The sequence below is a fragment of the Pelmatolapia mariae genome, linkage group LG14, assembly GCF_036321145.2.
Source record: "Pelmatolapia mariae isolate MD_Pm_ZW linkage group LG14, Pm_UMD_F_2, whole genome shotgun sequence".
Lineage (NCBI taxonomy): Eukaryota > Metazoa > Chordata > Actinopteri > Cichliformes > Cichlidae > Pelmatolapia > Pelmatolapia mariae.
Genome location: NC_086239.1, coordinates 36,393,508 through 36,402,869, shown reverse-complemented (window position 1 = coordinate 36,402,869; position 9,362 = coordinate 36,393,508). Strand labels below are relative to the sequence as shown.

Here is a 9,362-nt window from a genome sequence, read left to right as displayed (position 1 = left end):
ACCCCTCTCCTGTCAAAGTGGAGCTCTGGAGCAGAGCAGGCGGGGCCTGAGATCTGCCGCTTCAGCCAAGCAAACAGGGCCTACCGTGACGCCGGAAGCCGGGACGAGGAGTCACTGCGGCTTCCTGCGAGGCCAAAGAAACACACACTCTGGCTTCTCTTCATAACGTACAAGTCTTTCGCCTTTTACTAAAGACTTCCGTGGAGAGTGAGGCTAAGGAGTTGCACCTATTTTTTGGCAGGGTCTGCCGTCAGGCTGGGCCCTCTCCTCGTTGTTCAAAAGAAATAATAGAAGAAAGCGCGCAATTCCAGGGAGCTCCGCAGGCCTCTGAGGTACTGTGGGTGGGCGGAGATTTGAAGCGGCTCCCTCCCTGTGAGCCAAGTGAAAGAGCGCACCGTCACAAGCGAGAAGTGTCCCGAGAAGGCGGCTCAGCCAGGAACCCGCAGGAGGCCATCGCTTCTCGGCCTTTTGGCTAAGATCAAGTGTAGTATCTGTTCTTATCAGTTTAATATCTGATACGCCCCCGATTCGGGGGCAACGTATTAAACGCATTTTTAGAACAGGGAGCCGAATAAGGGGCTCGCTCCGTTCGCTCCACGCATCGACCCGGTATTGCAGCGCCTCCGGGAACGGTGCCCCCTTTGCTGACTTTGTGCAAAAGCAAGAAAGCCAAACAAGTTAAGGTCCGCCAAGCCAAGAGCCAGAAAGCAGCCTGAAGCCGCGAACGTCCTCTCCTGTCAAAGTGGAGCTCTGGAGCAGAGCAGGCGGGGCCTGAGATCTGCCGCTTCAGCCAAGCAAACAGGGCCTACCGTGACGCCGGAAGCCGGGACGAGGAGTCACTGCGGCTTCCTGCGAGGCCAAAGAAACACACACTCTGGCTTCTCTTCATAACGTACAAGTCTTTCGCCTTTTACTAAAGACTTCCGTGGAGAGTGAGGCTAAGGAGTTGCACCCAGTTTTTGGCAGGGTCTGCCGTCTGGCTGGGCCCTCTCCTCGTTGTTCAAAAGAAATAATAGAAGAAAGCGCGCAATTCCAGGGAGCTCCGCAGGCCTCTGAGGTACTGTGGGTGGGTGGAGATTTGAAGCGGCTCCCTCCCTGTGAGCCAAGTGAAAGAGCGCACCGTCACAAGCGAGAAGTGTCCCGAGAAGGCGGCTCAGCCAGGAACCCGCAGGAGGCCATCGCTTCTCGGCCTTTTGGCTAAGATCAAGTGTAGTATCTGTTCTTATCAGTTTAATATCTGATACGCCCCCGATTCGGGGGCAACGTATTAAACGCATTTTTAGAACAGGGAGCCGAATAAGGGGCTCGCTCCGTTCGCTCCACGCATCGACCCGGTATTGCAGCGCCTCCGGGAACGGTGCCCCCTTTGCTGACTTTGTGCAAAAGCAAGAAAGCCAAACAAGTTAAGGTCTGCCAAGCCAAGAGCCAGAAAGCAGCCTGAAGCCGCGAACTTCCTCTCCAGTCACCCCTCTCCTGTCAAAGTGGAGCTCTGGAGCAGAGCAGGCGGGGCCTGAGATCTGCCGCTTCAGCCAAGCAAACAGGGCCTACCGTGACGCCGGAAGCCGGGACGAGGAGTCACTGCGGCTTCCTGCGAGGCCAAAGAAACACACACTCTGGCTTCTCTTCATAACGTACAAGTCTTTCGCCTTTTACTAAAGACTTCCGTGGAGAGTGAGGCTAAGGAGTTGCACCTATTTTTTGGCAGGGTCTGCCGTCAGGCTGGGCCCTCTCCTCGTTGTTCAAAAGAAATAATAGAAGAAAGCGCGCAATTCCAGGGAGCTCCGCAGGCCTCTGAGGTACTGTGGGTGGGCGGAGATTTGAAGCGGCTCCCTCCCTGTGAGCCAAGTGAAAGAGCGCACCGTCACAAGCGAGAAGTGTCCCGAGAAGGCGGCTCAGCCAGGAACCCGCAGGAGGCCATCGCTTCTCGGCCTTTTGGCTAAGATCAAGTGTAGTATCTGTTCTTATCAGTTTAATATCTGATACGCCCCCGATTCGGGGGCAACGTATTAAACGCATTTTTAGAACAGGGAGCCGAATAAGGGGCTCGCTCCGTTCGCTCCACGCATCGACCCGGTATTGCAGCGCCTCCGGGAACGGTGCCCCCTTTGCTGACTTTGTGCAAAAGCAAGAAAGCCAAACAAGTTAAGGTCCGCCAAGCCAAGAGCCAGAAAGCAGCCTGAAGCCGCGAACGTCCTCTCCTGTCAAAGTGGAGCTCTGGAGCAGAGCAGGCGGGGCCTGAGATCTGCCGCTTCAGCCAAGCAAACAGGGCCTACCGTGACGCCGGAAGCCGGGACGAGGAGTCACTGCGGCTTCCTGCGAGGCCAAAGAAACACACACTCTGGCTTCTCTTCATAACGTACAAGTCTTTCGCCTTTTACTAAAGACTTCCGTGGAGAGTGAGGCTAAGGAGTTGCACCCAGTTTTTGGCAGGGTCTGCCGTCTGGCTGGGCCCTCTCCTCGTTGTTCAAAAGAAATAATAGAAGAAAGCGCGCAATTCCAGGGAGCTCCGCAGGCCTCTGAGGTACTGTGGGTGGGCGGAGATTTGAAGCGGCTCCCTCCCTGTGAGCCAAGTGAAAGAGCGCACCGTCACAAGCGAGAAGTGTCCCGAGAAGGCGGCTCAGCCAGGAACCCGCAGGAGGCCATCGCTTCTCGGCCTTTTGGCTAAGATCAAGTGTAGTATCTGTTCTTATCAGTTTAATATCTGATACGCCCCCGATTCGGGGGCAACGTATTAAACGCATTTTTAGAACAGGGAGCCGAATAAGGGGCTCGCTCCGTTCGCTCCACGCATCGACCCGGTATTGCAGCGCCTCCGGGAACGGTGCCCCCTTTGCTGACTTTGTGCAAAAGCAAGAAAGCCAAACAAGTTAAGGTCCGCCAAGCCAAGAGCCAGAAAGCAGCCTGAAGCCGCGAACGTCCTCTCCTGTCAAAGTGGAGCTCTGGAGCAGAGCAGGCGGGGCCTGAGATCTGCCGCTTCAGCCAAGCAAACAGGGCCTACCGTGACGCCGGAAGCCGGGACGAGGAGTCACTGCGGCTTCCTGCGAGGCCAAAGAAACACACACTCTGGCTTCTCTTCATAACGTACAAGTCTTTCGCCTTTTACTAAAGACTTCCGTGGAGAGTGAGGCTAAGGAGTTGCACCTATTTTTTGGCAGGGTCTGCCGTCAGGCTGGGCCCTCTCCTCGTTGTTCAAAAGAAATAATAGAAGAAAGCGCGCAATTCCAGGGAGCTCCGCAGGCCTCTGAGGTACTGTGGGTGGGCGGAGATTTGAAGCGGCTCCCTCCCTGTGAGCCAAGTGAAAGAGCGCACCGTCACAAGCGAGAAGTGTCCCGAGAAGGCGGCTCAGCCAGGAACCCGCAGGAGGCCATCGCTTCTCGGCCTTTTGGCTAAGATCAAGTGTAGTATCTGTTCTTATCAGTTTAATATCTGATACGCCCCCGATTCGGGGGCAACGTATTAAACGCATTTTTAGAACAGGGAGCCGAATAAGGGGCTCGCTCCGTTCGCTCCACGCATCGACCCGGTATTGCAGCGCCTCCGGGAACGGTGCCCCCTTTGCTGACTTTGTGCAAAAGCAAGAAAGCCAAACAAGTTAAGGTCCGCCAAGCCAAGAGCCAGAAAGCAGCCTGAAGCCGCGAACGTCCTCTCCTGTCAAAGTGGAGCTCTGGAGCAGAGCAGGCGGGGCCTGAGATCTGCCGCTTCAGCCAAGCAAACAGGGCCTACCGTGACGCCGGAAGCCGGGACGAGGAGTCACTGCGGCTTCCTGCGAGGCCAAAGAAACACACACTCTGGCTTCTCTTCATAACGTACAAGTCTTTCGCCTTTTACTAAAGACTTCCGTGGAGAGTGAGGCTAAGGAGTTGCACCCAGTTTTTGGCAGGGTCTGCCGTCTGGCTGGGCCCTCTCCTCGTTGTTCAAAAGAAATAATAGAAGAAAGCGCGCAATTCCAGGGAGCTCCGCAGGCCTCTGAGGTACTGTGGGTGGGTGGAGATTTGAAGCGGCTCCCTCCCTGTGAGCCAAGTGAAAGAGCGCACCGTCACAAGCGAGAAGTGTCCCGAGAAGGCGGCTCAGCCAGGAACCCGCAGGAGGCCATCGCTTCTCGGCCTTTTGGCTAAGATCAAGTGTAGTATCTGTTCTTATCAGTTTACACTTGTTTCTCGGCCGTGGCTAAGACTGCGATCGTCTCCTTGGGTGCTTGATCTACTAAAAGAATCAAAAAGCTGTTTTGGGTTTGCCTTCACTTTAAAGGTAAGTGTTGCTACTATCTGCCTTTTTTTGAAAATACTCTCTGTTTTTGTCTTGTTTTGTCTTTAAAGGCATTTGTTAGCTTTGTGGTGCCTCCACCATGGCGGCCTACCATGCCGGCATGCGGAGGCACCACAGTGTGCGATTTAGCCTAATTGGAAATGAAGGAGAGTTGCCAAAGATGTCTAGATTGGATTTTTCCAGGAAATTGATTCAACAGGTGTTGGGGTTTTCACCAAATGACCTGAACTGTATCCTGACCCTCCCATTCAATAAAGGCTTTGACGTGAGCTTTTGCTCAAGCGGTTATCTGGAGGATTTCTGGATAAGGTATGAGAATGTGAAGCCGCAATTTAAAGAATTTATTGTTGAGAAACTGACTGACAACACCTTGAAAACGGTGATTGTTAGAATGTTTAATGAAACTGTTAGTGCTCAAGACATCTGCTTGTGGCTGGGAAGATACTGCACGGTGAAAGGGCAGGCTATGAAGGTGAGGGATGTGGACGGAATCTGGAACTGTGCATGGAAGGTCCCCATACAGCAATGGGAAGACCCCCATGGGTTTCGGGGCCTGAAACATCTCCCATCTATGATAGTCTTGGGGGACAATAGAGGCTACATTCACTACCAGGGGCAGCCAAAGCTCTGTCGGAGGTGTGGGGAGCATGGGCACTTGGTGGAGGCATGTGAGGAAATCATTTGTGGAAAATGTAAGGAAAGAGGACATACGTATGCTGAGTGTAGAAATGACCGTAAGTGTAATTTGTGTGGAGGAGAGGGGCATCTCTTTAGAAATTGCCCTAGGTCATTTGCAAATAAACTTAAGAGGACAAGCTTGATTGGAGAGCAAAACCTGAATGAAATAGGTAATGAGGAAGACCTGATTGATGCAGCTGGGCCTGAAAATTTGATTTTGCCGCCAAAACCTGTGAGTGGAGGAGAGGAACAGGGGGAGGCGAGAAATGGGGAGGAGCATGGAGGGCCTGTCCTACCAGAAACCTCAGAGGAGGAGGGCGGACAGGTCGAAAGTGGAACACAAGGAGGTGAAAATACTTCAAGCGATAGCGCCCAAGATCAGTCCCCCCCTGATACCCAGCTGGCAAAGAGAACTGCGGCAGAACTGTCCTCCGGGACAATTGTTTCAGGAAAGAGGGGAAGACTTGAGGTACCTTTAGAGAGTTCCTCTGGGGAGGACTCCAGGGTCTTCCCCTCGGGCTCACCAAATGAGGTCTCCTTTCTTAATATAGTTTTGCAGTCAACCCCCAAGGATCGTATGGTTAATGCAGCTCTGCAGCAGAGGCCGTCTCCTAGAGTCCGTAAAGGGAATAGAGCACCAGCCCTCCCTCCAGAGTCGTGTGAGGTGAAGGAAGAGCTCTGTTCACGAGAAATAAATTGATATTAGGATCCTTGAAACCTGGGTGGAGTCCTTTCCCTGAGGAGAATTACCTCCCCTTAACTTAAAAATGGTTAGTTTGCCCTTTGTCTTATTTCTTATGGCTCTTACCTTCTCAACTATAAATGTTAGAAGTGTTAGGACCAAAATGAGAGCCCAGAGTGTGTTATCCTTTCTAAATACGGTAACGTCGGATGTGATCTTACTTCAGGAATGTGCAATACCCTTTTTAAAAACTTATAACCAGTGGCAGGACATGTGGCCACAACCATCAATATGGAGTGGATCAAATGGAAATAAAAATGATGGAGTAGCTGTTTTGGTAAAAAACCCCTTTGTGCTGGTAAAGGGGAGCACTGTGGTGAGGGAAGGAAGAGCACTTCTAGTTAATTTGAGTTATATGGACAAGGATTTTAACCTCCTGAATGTCTATGGGTTTAATGATAAACATGAAAGATATGACCTTTTGGAGGAGCTGCAGCCCCATTTGTTGGGAAAGATGCCTTTAGTATTTGGGGGAGATTTTAACTGTGTCCTAAGTAGAAAGGATAGGAAACGAGCCAGGCAAGATTTTAAAGTGGACAAGACGTCACTCTTACTACAGGGGATGGTCAGAGATTTTAAACTAACAGACTGTTTTGCAGTAGTACACCCCAGGGAGGAGGGCTTTACCTGGTTTAGTGGGGATGGCTCTAGGGCCTCTCGTATTGACTATTTGTTTGTGAGAGATGTCTTGCCAACTGATGCTAGATTGATGCCCGTTTTCTTTTCTGATCACATGATGCTGTCCAGTACTATCACTTTGGCATCGTGTGTGAGGAGGGGGAGAGGACTGTGGAGACTTAACTGCTCCTTGCTCGAGGACCAAAATTTGATCAGCCAGTATAAGGAGCGGTATCGTGAGTGGCAGACCCTCCAGGACTTTTATGAAACACGTGCAGAGTGGTGGGAAATGGTTAAAGAAAGGACACAGTTTTTTTTTAAACAGGCCGGGAAAAGGAAGAAGGCTGCTGAGAATAGACGCATGATGGGGCTACAGAAAAGACTACAGAGGTACTATCGTTTAAACCATTTGGGGATGGATTTTAACGACGAAATAAAAGAGGTCAAGGAGGAAATGCAGGTAATTGCGGACATAAAAAGTAAGGGGGTTATTTTAAGAAGTAGGGAGAAAGAGAGAGATGAAGGGGAAAAATGTACAAGATATTTCTTCAAGAAAATTATGAGCAAATCTGGCTTCATGGCTCAACTAACGAACAAAGCCGGACAGAAAGTTGAGACTACCGAGGAGATCATGCAAGTGATCGAAGAATATTATAAAGAGTTATATGGGAGGAAAAATGTTAATGGAGAGAATATTACACAAACCTTGGAGTTTATCGACAAGATTGTTGAAGACAGTGGTTTATTGAGCCAAGGCTTTACTTTGACTGAGCTCAATCAGTGTCTTAAGAGTTTCAAGAACGGGAAGTCCCCAGGGATGGATGGACTCCCGTGGGAATTCTACCGGACTTTTTGGGACTTTTTGGCTGCGGACCTACTTTCTGTTTTTATAGATTTTAGCCAACTTGACAGGCTGCCGGACAGTTTTAGAATAGGGGTAGTCACTCTTGCTCACAAAGGAAAGGACAAGACCGACCTGAAAAATTGGAGACCAATTGCGCTCCTGAATTGCGACTGTAAGCTTTTTAGCAAACTCTTAGCAGCACGGATACGCCCTGTGCTAAGCCAGATAATTCACCCGGATCAAGCCTGTGCTGTTAAGGATAGGAAGATCACTGATAGCCTCGTATTGATAAGGGACACCATTTGTTTTGCGAGGGATAGAAACATTCGGCTAATTGTCTTAAATTTGGACTTTGAGAAAGCCTTTGATCGGATCTCGCATCAGTATCTCTTTAGAGTGCTGCAGAAAATGAGGTTTCCAGAGCAGTTTATTTCGTGGGTGAAACTGTTGTACAATGAGATCAGTAGTAGATTTGTCGTTAATGGGATCTTGACTGGGGCGGTGGACTTACACTGCGGTGTTCGTCAAGGGTGTCCCCTATCTGCACTCCTTTATGTTATCGGTGTAGAACCACTGGCACAGATCTTGAGAAGAGACAAAAGGATAAAGGGTTTGGAAGTACCAGGGAGTGGCGGACAAGTAGCAAAATGTGTCCTGTACATGGATGATATTAATATTTTGTGTACAGACCTGTCTTCGGTGAAAAGGACCTTTGAAGCGACTGACTGGTTCGGGAAGGCCTCGGCGTCCAAGCTTAATAAAAATAAGACTCAGGTACAATTTTATGGACCATGGGAGGCTACAGAGTTGACTGGGCTTGAGGTGAATTTGACACAAAACGACCAGAGGATTTTGGGGATCAGGTTTGATAAGGAAGGAGGTGGCAAGACAAATTGGCCTGTAATTATAGGGAAAGTGAAGCAACAGCTGGGTTACTGGGGACTGAGGACGCTGACTTTGGAGGGCAAGGTGTTAATCATCAAGGCAGTGATTTTACCCCGACTTCTCCTAGTCAGCTCAGTCTTTATTCCTCCCAGAAAAGTGCTCTTAGAACTGGAACGAGCTTTGTTTTATTTCTTATGGGGTTCTAGATGGGAGAGACTTAGAAGGGAGACAATGAAGAAAATGAAGGAGAATGGAGGAAAGGGGGTTCCAGACCTGTATCTGTTTGTAGGAAGTCTCTACACGAGCAGCCACCTGAGGCAGGCCACGGCCCGATCTAGTAACCCTAAAACGCAGGCGTGGGTTAGATTTTGGGCAGGGAGCTACTTAAGACAGAGAAAATTGATACCGGTGGATCTAAAAGTGCCTGTCTCCTTTAGTCTCCCCCCAGCCTATGCTGAGCTAAAGTCCTTTTTAGTCTCCTTTAACTTGGAAAATGAAGACTTAAACATTTTAACTAAACATCGGTCTCTCATCTCTGTTGTGCAGGAGCGAGAGGCTGTGACTCCAGTGCGCGGCCTCTCGATTGGTGAAGCCACAGATGTGTGGCGATTGGTGAGCCGTCCCTTTCTTTCGCATAAGCTCCGGGATGTGTCCTGGATGGTGGCTCATGGGATCCTCCCAGTCAGGTCCGTGATGCACTCTCGGGGCATGTCTGCAACAGCCATGTGTCCCCGGCCTGGTTGTGGCGCGCCAGAGTCGGTGAGACACCTGCTCTGGGAGTGTAGCGCTGCCGTAGACCTGTGGGCAATGGCCGGCTCCTCGCAATTCCCGTACTTACCAGCAAGGGAGGTCCTAACAGCACAGTTAGTGCTCTATGGGGTGAGCCAGGGAGTAAAGGCACAAAGGAAAGACTTTGAGAAGCAGTGGCTTACTCTTGCTGCCATCAAAGACGCCATTTGGACCTCCAGAAACTTGCTGGTAAGCAAGCACATGCAGATCCCCCCCGTGACTGCTCTCCGAATGGCGGCAGCAACAATAAAAGAGATCTGTGCTGCAAGTAGCAAGCCGTGGGAGCAGCCACAAAGAAGAATCGCCTCTGTGCCCATTCGGATGGAGGAGCCTTTGCCACACACAGGGAGGTCAAAGCAGCAACGGCCTGGCTCTCCGGGAGAGGCAGGTGGGAAGGAGCAAAGTGGTGAGGATCCCCCCTGAGCACCAGGAGCTTGTGAAGGGACAGGACGGTTTTTATAAATTGTTTTTTATTGCTCCTGTGCATTTTCTTTTAAGGACAGGGTGGGAAGAAATAAAAAGTAATCTTTTAAATTGTGT

The 9,362-nt window shown here is 50.5% G+C and overlaps 12 non-coding genes across 12 annotated transcripts; all 12 read left to right on the top strand.

Moving 5' to 3' along the window:
• Positions 1-144: 144 nt before the first annotated feature.
• Positions 145-258, top strand: LOC134642559 (U5 spliceosomal RNA). The gene has a single exon (XR_010096261.1). It is a non-coding gene; the product is annotated as a U5 spliceosomal RNA (small nuclear RNA).
• A 194-nt stretch (positions 259-452) lies between these two features.
• LOC134642217 (U2 spliceosomal RNA) lies at positions 453-643 on the top strand. The gene has a single exon (XR_010095944.1). It is a non-coding gene; the product is annotated as a U2 spliceosomal RNA (small nuclear RNA).
• A 226-nt stretch (positions 644-869) lies between these two features.
• Positions 870-983, top strand: LOC134641848 (U5 spliceosomal RNA). The gene has a single exon (XR_010095587.1). It is a non-coding gene; the product is annotated as a U5 spliceosomal RNA (small nuclear RNA).
• A 194-nt stretch (positions 984-1,177) lies between these two features.
• LOC134642216 (U2 spliceosomal RNA) lies at positions 1,178-1,368 on the top strand. Its single transcript, XR_010095943.1, has one exon. It is a non-coding gene; the product is annotated as a U2 spliceosomal RNA (small nuclear RNA).
• A 240-nt stretch (positions 1,369-1,608) lies between these two features.
• LOC134642558 (U5 spliceosomal RNA) lies at positions 1,609-1,722 on the top strand. Its single transcript, XR_010096260.1, has one exon. It is a non-coding gene; the product is annotated as a U5 spliceosomal RNA (small nuclear RNA).
• Positions 1,723-1,916: 194 nt separating this feature from the next.
• Positions 1,917-2,107, top strand: LOC134642215 (U2 spliceosomal RNA). Its single transcript, XR_010095942.1, has one exon. It is a non-coding gene; the product is annotated as a U2 spliceosomal RNA (small nuclear RNA).
• Positions 2,108-2,333: 226 nt separating this feature from the next.
• On the top strand, positions 2,334-2,447 carry LOC134641846 (U5 spliceosomal RNA). Its single transcript, XR_010095586.1, has one exon. It is a non-coding gene; the product is annotated as a U5 spliceosomal RNA (small nuclear RNA).
• Positions 2,448-2,641: 194 nt separating this feature from the next.
• On the top strand, positions 2,642-2,832 carry LOC134642214 (U2 spliceosomal RNA). The gene has a single exon (XR_010095941.1). It is a non-coding gene; the product is annotated as a U2 spliceosomal RNA (small nuclear RNA).
• A 226-nt stretch (positions 2,833-3,058) lies between these two features.
• On the top strand, positions 3,059-3,172 carry LOC134642556 (U5 spliceosomal RNA). The gene has a single exon (XR_010096259.1). It is a non-coding gene; the product is annotated as a U5 spliceosomal RNA (small nuclear RNA).
• Positions 3,173-3,366: 194 nt separating this feature from the next.
• LOC134642213 (U2 spliceosomal RNA) lies at positions 3,367-3,557 on the top strand. Its single transcript, XR_010095940.1, has one exon. It is a non-coding gene; the product is annotated as a U2 spliceosomal RNA (small nuclear RNA).
• A 226-nt stretch (positions 3,558-3,783) lies between these two features.
• LOC134641844 (U5 spliceosomal RNA) lies at positions 3,784-3,897 on the top strand. The gene has a single exon (XR_010095584.1). It is a non-coding gene; the product is annotated as a U5 spliceosomal RNA (small nuclear RNA).
• A 194-nt stretch (positions 3,898-4,091) lies between these two features.
• On the top strand, positions 4,092-4,287 carry LOC134642432 (U2 spliceosomal RNA). Its single transcript, XR_010096149.1, has one exon. It is a non-coding gene; the product is annotated as a U2 spliceosomal RNA (small nuclear RNA).
• Positions 4,288-9,362: the final 5,075 nt, after the last annotated feature.